Source organism: Corythoichthys intestinalis, chromosome 2, assembly GCF_030265065.1.
Source record: "Corythoichthys intestinalis isolate RoL2023-P3 chromosome 2, ASM3026506v1, whole genome shotgun sequence".
Lineage (NCBI taxonomy): Eukaryota > Metazoa > Chordata > Actinopteri > Syngnathiformes > Syngnathidae > Corythoichthys > Corythoichthys intestinalis.
The window spans coordinates 21,003,563-21,014,763 of record NC_080396.1 but is presented as its reverse complement, the minus strand read 5'-3'; positions in this window follow the sequence as shown (position 1 = coordinate 21,014,763).

Below are 11,201 nucleotides of genomic sequence, written 5' to 3'. Positions count from 1 at the left end.
GAAAGAGCTGAAGACTGCTGTTCACAAACACTCTCCATCCAACTTCACTGAGCTCGAGCTGTTTTGCAAGGAAGAATGGGCACGAATGTCAGTCTCTCGATGTGCAAAACTGATAGAAACATACCCCAAGCGACTTGCAGCTGTAATTGGAGCAAAAGGTGGCGCTACAAAGTATTAACGCAAGGGGGCCGAATAATATTGCACGCCCACCTTTTCAGTTTTTTATTTGTTAAAAAAGTTTAAATTATCCAATAAATTTTGTTCCACTTCACGATTGTGTCCCACTTGTTGTTGATTCTTGACAAAAAATTAAAAGTTTATATCTTTATGTTTGAAGCCTGAAATGTGGCGAAAGGTTGCAAGGTTCAAGGGGGCCGAATACTTTTGCAAGGCACTGTACATATATATAGACCCTACCCACCGACGTCACAAAACCACGTGCTCGCTGTATGGTTCCGCCCACTTGTCCGTCATTTTGTCTCTGTATTAGCATTGGTTTCAATTGATCGAGGAATTTAAAATGCATTTCATGGAAGACCCGGTGCTTTCTGATGCCGTAAACTCACTGGTTGTGTTGCATAAAAGGCGTTATGTGGAAAAGCTTCGTTCTATACAGTCGCCAGATCCATATTTGATGCCCAAATCGATGTTTTTCGACCCACTGTCTTCGCCCTGTCTGCCTGACATCTGCTACGCTGATATTTACAATTATCTTGTCCACACAAAATCAGCCTATTCTCACGAAAATTTGAAAAACTTCAAGAGCTTGGAGGCTTATAAATACTTCGTTGCTGGTTGGGTGAAACAGGTCCTCGTCCACGAAAATTCGGCAGGAATCTATCTTGTGCTTGGAAAGGTGAGTTACGAAATTTTCAATTCAAAATCTTTTGTTATTGCTAACATCCACTGTCAAGTCTAATGTATTTTATGTCGTTTGTCAATGGAGTTAAGGCTTTTAATGTTTATATGGTTTAGTGATAGCACTCTCACTACATACATATGTGTATGTTGTCGGCGATTAGCCTAGCAATGATCTTAATTGTGGTTATTTGTCAGCCCAAAACCCTCTAAGTATATCTTAAATGCATCTTACCGGATATAAAATGACTACTACATAGTCTGTGGTGATTTTTTGGTGCCCAGTTTTCACGTCGAATTGCAGCCGTCCATTTCGCTCTCCTCTTTGGATCCCTCGGAATACGGTAAAACCTCAAGTCTCTCCTTTCATCTTCTCTGTTAGTGCAACCAACAGCCACACACGCCTTCACCATTTTGATTATTAATGTTAAGGAGCAGAAAAACACGCCGTAAATAGGAGGAATGTACGTAGCCGTAACAGGTTAACACTATGTTTTGACGGACAATTGGGCGGTACCATTCAGGAGAGCGGAGTTGTGACGTCACGTGGGTAGGGTCTATATACATACATACATATATATATATATATATATATATATATATATATATATGTACATACATACATACATACACATATATATACACAGTGGGGAGAACAAGTATTTGATACACTGGCAATGGGAAAACCCATTGACAGTGTATACATATATATATATATATATATATATAAGTATTTGATACACTGCCAATGGGAAAACCCATTGACAGTGTATCAAATACTTGTTCTCCCCCACTGTATATATATATATATATATATACATATACACAGTATATATATATATATATACAGTGGTACCTCTACATACGAAGTTAATCCGTTCCAGGACCTTGTTTGTAAGTCGAAATGGTCGTATGTCGAGCAGGATTTTCCCATAGGAATACATTATAATTCCATTAATTCGTTCCACAGCCCAAAAACCTTCACTAAATCCTTAAAAAATACTGCTGGTACTATTACAAATGGCAATTACACATAGCAAAACAAATAAATTATAAATCAAAATCGGAATAATAATAATAATAATAATAATTCCTGTATTAATGTAACGAATCGGGTTCTAATGTGGCGGACGTTTTTTGCTGACACTGAACGCACCGCGGGGCTGACGTGCCAGAGACAGACCGGTGAGCTTGAGTTTCACTTTCACTTTGAATGTTTTCTTGAGAACACCGTCAATTGCGGCAGACAGAAGGTGTTTTTGTTTTGAATAAGTTGTGAAATAAATGATAAAAACGTGGCGAAGTTGGCGATTTCTCTGGAGATGTTACCACAATAAGAATTGTCAGCTTAACTTATAAAGACTGGCGAACGATGGTCGGAGGAGGACCGTGGAGATGTATTGTTGAGCCATTTCACGGATGCCCACCCTACGCTCATATTTTTCTGTCATTTGCATCTTCATTTAGAAGGTAAGCATCAACTTTTTCCTTGTTTCACCACCTGTACCAACCTTTTCTGAAACCAGTGTTGATTTGTCACACAAGAAAATCCGCCGTGCATTCGTCTGCGTTGCTGCCATTGTCGTCGTATTTCGAGCATGTCGTCGGATGTAGAAACAAATGGCGAGTCAAATTTTACGTCGGATGTCGAAAAGTTCATGTGTCGAAGCGATCGTATGTAGAGGTACCACTGTATATGTATGTGTATGTATAAATATGTATGTATGTGTATATATATATATACGTATATATATATACATATATATGTATGTATATATATATACATATATATGTATGTATGTATGTGTATATATATATATACATATATATATACATATATATGTATGTACGTATATATACAGTCCCTGACAAAAGTCTTATCGCGCAAATGATGTTGAATGTACAAAAATATATTTGTTTCACTGAAAAAAGATTCATCGTTCAATGAAGACATAAAGGTCCAATTTTGGCAAGACAAAAGTTTTGTCGCCTATAGAATGTAGCGTGAAAATTGAACAAAAAATGTACTTCACATACAAAAATATGCTACATAACATAAGTGAATTAAGTAGTGGTGCTGTGAGATCAAAATTTAATATTTTGTATGACTTCCATGGGCTTGAAGGACTGCATCCATGTGGTTCGGCAAGGATTCATAAATCTTTGATGACGTCATCAGGAACATCAAAGAGAGCAGTCTTGCATGCCTCCCAGAGTTGATCAATATTCTTGGGTTTCGTCTTCCATGCTTCCTCTTTCATCCTACCCCAAACATGCTTAATGATGTTCATGTCTGGTGACTGGGCTGGCCAGTCCTGGAGGATATTGATGTTCTTTGCCTTGAAGAACTTTGAGGTAGAGATTGAAGTATGCGATGGAGCACCATCCTGCTGCAGAATGTGTCCTTTTTTATGGTTAGGAATGTAAGAGGCAGCAAAGATTTGTTAATATTTCAGACTATTTATGTTGCCTTCCACCCTGCAGATCTCTTGCACACCCCCATACTGAATGCAACCCCAGACCATGATTTTGCCACCACAAAAGTTCACTGTTTTCTGAGCGAATCTCGGATCCATGCGGGCTCCAGTAGGTCTCCTGCAATATTTGCGGCGAATGTGGTGTAATTCATTGGAAAATTTATGTGAAAAATCCACCTTTTGCCACTTTTCCCACCGTACATCCTTTTGACAGGCTGTGGGCCTTGGCAAATGCCACACGGTTTTTTAATTGTCTGCACCCTGAGAGATCTACAAAATCAATAAGCGACAAGACTTTTGTCGGGGACTGTTTATTTTTGTTGTGATTTTTTTTTGTTTTTGTTTTGTTTTTTAATGAAATATTTTTAAGCACTGCAAATTTAATAATTATGATACGTTTTAAACATTTGTTACTGTGCCACCGAATTAAGAATAAAGTATTAGAAAAATGCTTGGCTTTGTTAAGTGCTTCATCGTGAATCTACTCAAATCCTCTCAAGCTAATCACTTAAACACAATGAGTTGCCACAGCAACTGTTTAATAAATTAAACGATGAGTGACGCATGCGGCGCTTTTGAGGTCCGTGACTGGCAAGGTCAACACAAACATCTGTCTACATCGTTAACTTAATAATAATAAGCAACTCCAATAACCAATAACGTGCCTGCCAAACAAAGAGCAGGCAGTGGGAGGGAGGGAGCTAGAGTGAGACTATGCGATCGGCTCGGGACAGTTCATCTGTATTTTTTTTTTTTAATTGAAAAAAAAATCCGCAATGGACTGAGGGCGCAAAGTTTTGAAACACGAAGTAGCGAGAGATCACTTGTAATAGTAATGCTGCCAGCAACTCCTAAATATAAAATAGACAACACCTTTATTACGTGCATTCCAGCAGAAAGAATCCTGTTAATAATTTTTCTTAAAAAAGTAATGAATATTATTTTTCAATGTTTGGGAAAAAATTGGGAAAAAAATGTAAACAAAAGCAAGTATTTCCAGGAAGTGTATTTCCAACTTGGGGACGGACATTTGATCAATACTGGTATTATTTTAGCCAATCAAATATAAGTATTACAGATCAAACTCATGATGTCATTAATACCCATTATCACATACACCTGTGCTCGGTCTATCAGTGTGTATTTGCAAGGGTGTAACTGATGTTATTACATGGCTCTGCTAATAAAAAGTGTCATTTTTTTGTGTCTAAAAATTATTTCCTACACCCTGAAGGGAAATGCCAGAAGGAAAAGAAGGTTAAAGATTGAAGAAATGTACTACTTGCTGACTAAAAAACTTTCAGCCACTATGTTTTACATGACGGTCATTCATACTAAGTGTTATCTTTACTTTTAAGCGCACCTACCCCCAGCTGTGCGCAAGGTGCTGCCCCTCAGCCGCAGCATTATGGCCATTCACCAATAATATTAACAGCCCACTTACCTGTGAATTACACATCATGCCTAAAGAGTGGATCCGAACAGCACTGACACAATTGGTGGCTGGAGTGTCACTTATGCCCAGCAAGTCATTCCGCATATGTATCGTAATTTTCGGACTATAAACCACTACTTTTTCCCTCCGCTTTGAACCCTGCGGCTTATAGTCCAGTGCGTATTATATGTGGATTTTGCAGGCCTATAAGGTGTATGTCATTAGTAGGGTTGTTAAAAGTATTGAGTGGTATTAATACTGAATTGTTGTATCGGGATACAATATTTGACTACTCAGTTATCTATTGGTTTTTGCGCCACCACAGGTTAAGAGAATTTTGTTGTAATGGGGTAAATTTTATTCTGCACGACTCTTGATAGTAATGGAGGATATTTTTCCATTTTCCTTGTTAATTCATTGACTGCGCTTTGAATGTTGAATGAATGTTCATTCGCTTGCAACCCTCTTACTTCAAATGAATTGGATGTCTCTTAGTCATAAACTCTTTTAAATATTTTTAATCTTTCATGAGCCACAAGACTAGACGTTTATCATCATCATATGGCACTGAAGAAGTTCCTAAAAAACTTTTTTTTTTTTCAGATTTATGTAGTATCAAAAATGGAATTTTGTATTTTTTTAAGTATGGAAATCAAGTTAAAAATATTATAATATCAGGACAACACTAGTCGTTAGGTGTGACTATCACTGTGGCTTTTCATCCAGTGCGACTTATTCATCAACAAATAGTTTTCTTGTCAAATTTGGTAAGCGCAGCTTATAGTTCGGTGGGGCTTATCTATCAAGAAATGTTGTTTTCGTGCCATATTTTTTGAGGTGCGGCTTATAATCAGGTGCGCCTTAAAGTCTGAAAATTACATTAGTCACCATGTTGATATTTGGTAAGCCATTACTTTTTTAACTGTCTTTGATTAATTTGAGGTCATTTCTTTCTGTTTTTGTTGTTGTTGTTGTTGTTGTTGTTGTTGTTGTTGTTTTTTTCCCCCCAAAATGGGGACCGGTTGGTTTCCATGGTAATGGTGACATCTGGTGGTCAACATAGAAAACAAAGATTTGAAAACATTGACTTTTTTTTTTACCTATTTTGAAGTAATGTCTTCATCAATCTTTTATTTTATTTTATTTTATTTTATTTTATTTTATTTTATTTTATTAGGGAAACTCATTTTTCCTCTAGCTAAGATGTACCCTACTTTCAGGTTTGACGACGTACGATTCATAGTTTGTGAATGAAGCCAGAAAACAAAGAGACAGAAACATTCCACTGAATTATAGTATGCTGAATTGTAGATGGAGACCCCGAAGGAAACTGGGTAAGGCTTTGCATCCAATCGCACTTCCTTTCGTACTCTCTAGGGAAGATTTTAGTGTTTCAAATGATCTGTGGGTGTCTGGCCACCTCTGTGTTTTGTTATCACGTCGTTTTATCCATCTGTTTTCTTGCAAGGCTACCATGGCAATGAGTGTGTTTATAAACTCATTTGCTAGTTGCTGTATGTCTGAGTCTGCGCGTGTGTGTGCATCCACCCCCAAACTGAATTAACCTGCGGCCAATAAGAATCCGCTCCCCTCCTCCCTCACACCGCCACACATCTTACCAAAAAATTAAAAAAAAACACACACACACAAAAAACCCGCACACATTTGCTTTCTCTTTCCCTCTTCTGCACGTCTGACAAACATTCAACTGTCCATTTTTTTTATGCTTGTTTGGGTCACAGGTGAGCTGGAGCCCTATATTCCAGCAATTACTGTGTGCAGCAGTGTACAGCCTCGTCACTTGTGCAAATGATAGTGTAGAATTAGAGACAGATATGTCACTGAGTCTAGACACAGCAGAGGTCTCAAACTTACAAGGGGGGCATTTCAGGGCCGCCTTATATTCAGGCACCCGATTTGACATCAAAGTTTTGTTTTAGTGGGATCCAAGCATGTTTTGTCATGGCCAGTATTATATTTATAATTTTACACTGCTGGCCAAAAGTATTGGCACCCCTGCAACTCTGTCAGATAATGCTCAATTTCTCCTAGAAAATGATTACAATTACAAATGCTTTGGTAGTAATATCTTCATATATTTTGCTTGCAATGAAAAAACATAAAAGAGAAGGAAAAAATTTTAAATCACAAATTTAAACCAACAAAGGTGAGTACACCGCATGGGAACTACGTACCTGCCTAAATGTCCAAATTGAGTACTGCTTGTCATTTTCCCTCCAAAATGTCATGTGACTTGTTACAGGAGTGCTGTCAGCATTGCTGATGAGATTGAAGAGGTGGGGGGGTCAGCCTGTTAGTGCTCAGACCATACGCCGTACTCTACATCAAATTGGTGTGCATGGCTGTCACCCCAGAAGGAAGCCTCTTCTGAAGACGGTACACAAGAAAGCCCGCAAACAGTTTGCTGGAGACATGTCAACAAAGCACATGGATTACTGGAACCATCTCCTATGGTCTGATGAGACGAAGATCAATTTGTTTGGTTCCGATGGTCTCAAGTGTGGGTGGTGGCGACCAGGTGAGGAGTTCAAAGATAAGTGTGTCATGCCCAGTGTTGTTAATCTTACTGAAAAAAAGTAATTAATTATAGTTACAAATTACTTCTCCCAAAAAGTAATTGCGTTAGTAACTCAATTACCTGAATGTAAGAGTAATTAGTTACTTGGCAAAGTAATTGGTGATAATTACTTTTTTTTTTTTTCCCTCAAAAAAAATAAAAAAAATAAAAAATAAAAAATGGCCACACTATGTGAAGGTTTTTGTGAAGGTTTTTGGTACAATTGGCCCGAGCCCAATTCTTTACCCTAATTTACCCTTTACCCTGAATCAACTGTTAAAAGTTGTTAAAATTGCTCCCATTATTGCATTTGTTCCCTTCTCTCTACTTTCGACATATGAAAGTTTTAAAACTGTTTCATCATTTAAAGATAGATTCAAGTCAAGATTTTGCCGATTTAGAAGTATTTTAGATAAAAAGTTACTTAGGTTCGCTAGGAAGGTTCTCTACAACAGAGCCGTCCTAAAAAGTCTACTGCTTTAAGATGGCGGCTGTCTACTAACGCATTTAGTGCCATGCAGTGTTGTTAATTTTACTTTAAAAAAGTAATTAATTACAGTTATAAATTACTTCTCCCAAAAAGTAATTGCGTTAGTAACTCAGTTACCTGAATGTAAGAGTAATTAGTTACTTGGCAAAGTAACTAGTGATATAAAAAAAAAAAAAAAAAAAAACAGGTCACACAATGTGAAGCTTAAACGGTTTGGGGTACAATTGGCCCTAGCCCAATTCTTTACCCTCAACTTAACTAGACAAAAGGGTATTGCGATAACTAGCTAGTAACCTTTGCTATGTGTGGAAGTCATTTAAAGTTGTGAATCAATCGTTAAAGTTGTTAAAATTTCTCCCGTTATTGCATTAGTTCCCTTCTGTCTACTTCAAACATGTGTAAGTTTTAAAACTGTTTCATCATTTAAAGATAGATTTAAGTTAAGATTTTGCCGATTTAGGAGCATTTTAGATTAAAAAAAAATTACTTAGGTTCGCTAGGAAGGATCTCTACATCAGGGCCTTCCTGAGAGGTCTACTGCTTTAAGATGGCGGCTGTTTACAAACGCATGTAGTCCTTAAAACATGTTGGCAATGCAGCAGTGTCTGTCATTTGCATCTAGTTCTATAATATGATATCTACCGTGTCATGTGGGTGTAGTTTGTCGGCTATGGCTGCAGTCAGGTATTATTGGAGCCACCTAGCATCGCGGTTGCAACGGCGTCTTCCCCACTCCTGCTCTGCTCTCGTCCCCGTGAGTCCGTTTCTCTGACTTTTTTTTATTCAACCAACTTAGTAACGCATAGTAACGCACGCCTTTCCCGCCTCAGTAACGGTAACGGCGTTGCCAAGATGAGAAAAGTAATTAATTAGATTACTCATTACTGAAAAAAATAACGCCGTTAGTAACGCCGTTATATTGTAACGCCGTTATTAACAACACTGGTCATGCCTACGTCAAGCATGGTGGTGGGAATTACCCCACCACCACCACCACCACCACCACCTCTTTAAATCTCTGCAGCAATGCTGACAGCACTCCTGTAACGAGTCACATGACATTTTGGAGTGATAACGACAAGCAGTACTCAATTTGGACATTTAGGGATATATGTAGTTTCCATGCGGTGTACTCACTTTTGTTGCCAGGGGTTTAGATATAAATGGCTATATTTTGAGTTATTTTGAGGGGAAAATAAATGAACTCTATTACAGTATATATAAGCTGCACACAGACTACTTTTCATTGTGTCAAAGTGTCATTTTGTCAGTGTTGTCTAATGAAAATATATACTTAATTATCTGCAGAAATGCGAGGGGTGTACTCACTTTTGTGATACACTGTATTGGCACCCTCAGCCTAATACTTGGTAGCACAACCTTTAGACAAAATAACTGCAAACAACCGCTTCTGGTATCCATCAACGAGTTTCTTACAATGCTCTGCTGGAATTTTAGACCATTCTTCATTGGCCAACTGATCCAGGTCTCTGAGATTTGAAAGGTGCCTTCTCTAAACTGCCATTTTCAGATGTCTCCACAGGTGTTCTATGGGATTCAGGTCTGGACTCATTGCTAGCCACTTTAGAAGTGTCCAGTGCTTTTTCTCAAACCATTTTCTAGTGCTTTTTGAAGTGTGTTTTGGGTCATTGTCCTGCTGGAAGACCCATGACCTCTGAGGAAGACCCAGCTTTCTCACACAGGGCCCTCCATTATGCTGCAAAATTTGTTGGTAGTCTTCAAACTTCATAATGCCATGCACACGGTCAAGCAGTCCAGTGCCAGAGGCAGCAAAGCAACCCCAAAATATCAGGGAACGTCAACTATGTTTTACTGTGGGGACCGTGTTGTTTTCTTTGAAGGCCTCGTTTTTTCCTGTAAACTCTATGTAGATGCCTTTTCCCAAAAAGCTCTACATTTGTCTCATCTGACCAGAGAACATTTTTCCAAAACGTTTTTGGCTTTCTCAGGTAAGTTTTGGCCAACTCCAGCCTGGTTTTTGTATGTCTCTGGGTCAGAAGTGGGGTCTTCCTGGGTATCCTACAATAGAGTCCCTTTTCATTCAGACGCCGACAGATATTACGGGTTGACACTGTTGTATCCTCGGACTGCAGGACAGCTGGAACTTGTTTAGATGTTAGTAGAGGTTCTTTATCCACCATCTGCAAAATCTTTCGTTGAAATCTCTCGTCGTTTTTTTTTTTTTTTTTTTTGCGTTCGCATCTAGGGAGGTTAGCCACAGTGCCACGGGCTTTACACTTTTTGATTACACTGCGCACGGTAGACACAGGAAAATCCAGGTCTTTGGAGATGGAGTTGTAGCCTTGAGATTGCCCATGCTTCCTCACAATTTTGCTTCTCAAGTCCTCAGACAGTTCTTTGGTCTTCTTTGTTTTCTCCATGCTCAATGTGGTACACACAAGGACACAGAGCAGAGGTTGGGTCAACTTTAATCCATTTTAACTGGCTGCCAGTTTGATTTAGTTATTGCCACCACCTGTTATGTGCCACAGGTAAGTAACAGGTGCTGTTAATTACACAAATTAGATAAGCATCACATGATTTTTCAAAGGGTGCCAATACTTTTGTCCGGCCCAGAGTTTTGTATAAAATGGTGATGATTTAATTTTTTTCCCATTCTCGTTTTTTTTGTTGCAAGCAAAATAAATGAAGATATTACTACTAAAGAATTTGTAATTGCAATCATTTTCTAGGAGAAATTGAGCATTAGATGACAGAATTGCAGGTTGCCAATACTTTCAGCCAGCAGTGTAAATGAATGAATAAATAAGTACATAAATACATCTTCAAAAAAGAATTATCCATCCATCCATCCATTATCTTCCGCTTATTCCGGGGTCGGGTCGCGGGGGCAGCAGCTTCAGCAGGGAAGCCCAAACTTCCCTCTCCCCAGCCACTTCAGCCAGCTCCTCCGGCGGGATTCCAAGACGTTCCCAGGCCAGCCGAGCGACATAGTCTCTCCAGCGTGTCCTGGGTCGACCCCGGGGTCTCCCGCCGGTGGGACATGCCCGGAACACCTCTCCAGGGAGGCGTCCAGGAGGCATCCGAACCAGATGCCCGAGCCACCTCAACTGGCTCCTCTCAACGCGGAGGAGTAGCGGCTCGACACCAAGCCCCTCCCGGATGACCGAGCTTCTCACCCGATCTCTAAGGGAGAGCCCGGACACCCTGCGGAGGAAACTCATTTCGGCCGAAAAAAAAAGAATTATAAACAATAAAAAAAATTATAAACAATAAAAAAATTCATGAAATTCAAAATAAAATGTTTTGTCGAACCATTAATAAATAACATTTTTAAAATAATTTAAGAGTAAAAGAAGTAATACAAACAAATTGCAATTT